At 41.8% G+C, this 419-nt stretch overlaps 1 non-coding gene across 1 annotated transcript; it reads right to left on the bottom strand.

Annotated features, from left to right (window-relative positions):
- On the bottom strand, positions 1–44 carry LOC114224623 (small nucleolar RNA SNORD49). The gene has a single exon (XR_003612420.1). It is a non-coding gene; the product is annotated as a small nucleolar RNA SNORD49 (small nucleolar RNA).
- Between the last annotated feature and the right edge of the window lie 375 nt (positions 45–419).

The raw sequence follows: 419 nt of genomic DNA, 5'->3' as shown, positions 1-419 counted from the left end.
GTTCACTTCTGACGGCACTTCCTATAAGTGATTTCATCAGAGCAGTAAAAAAAAAAAAAAGGGTTCAGAGAAGCTTTACATAAAAACAAAAAACAAACAAACAAAAAAAAGATTCAATTTTAAAACCAGGCATTCCCAGGTCCAAATTAAGTACCTTCTCCTCCTAAACTTCAGATGGAAACTATCTAACCTCTCGGTTTTCCTTAGAGACTTGGCTGTAAGTCCCCTCTGGCCCTGGTGCTGTGGTTGAACTCAGGGCTATGTGGCTACGGTGTTATTTGTAGAAATACCAAAGCTTCATGGTGGCGGTGGCATGGGGAGGAAAGAATGAGAGGGTGGGCATCTAATACCACTCCCCTTCCTGACAACAACCCCATGAGTTCCTCTTTTATCTTTTTAATAGAGTACCATCCTGGCTA

This window comes from Eumetopias jubatus, unplaced genomic scaffold (genome assembly GCF_037043125.1).
Source record: "Eumetopias jubatus isolate StellerSeaLion01/CBP00866 unplaced genomic scaffold, mEumJub1_p1.0 scaffold_11, whole genome shotgun sequence".
Lineage (NCBI taxonomy): Eukaryota > Metazoa > Chordata > Mammalia > Carnivora > Otariidae > Eumetopias > Eumetopias jubatus.
The sequence above is the reverse complement of the archived record's forward strand: the minus strand, read 5'-3'. Positions and strand labels throughout refer to the sequence as shown.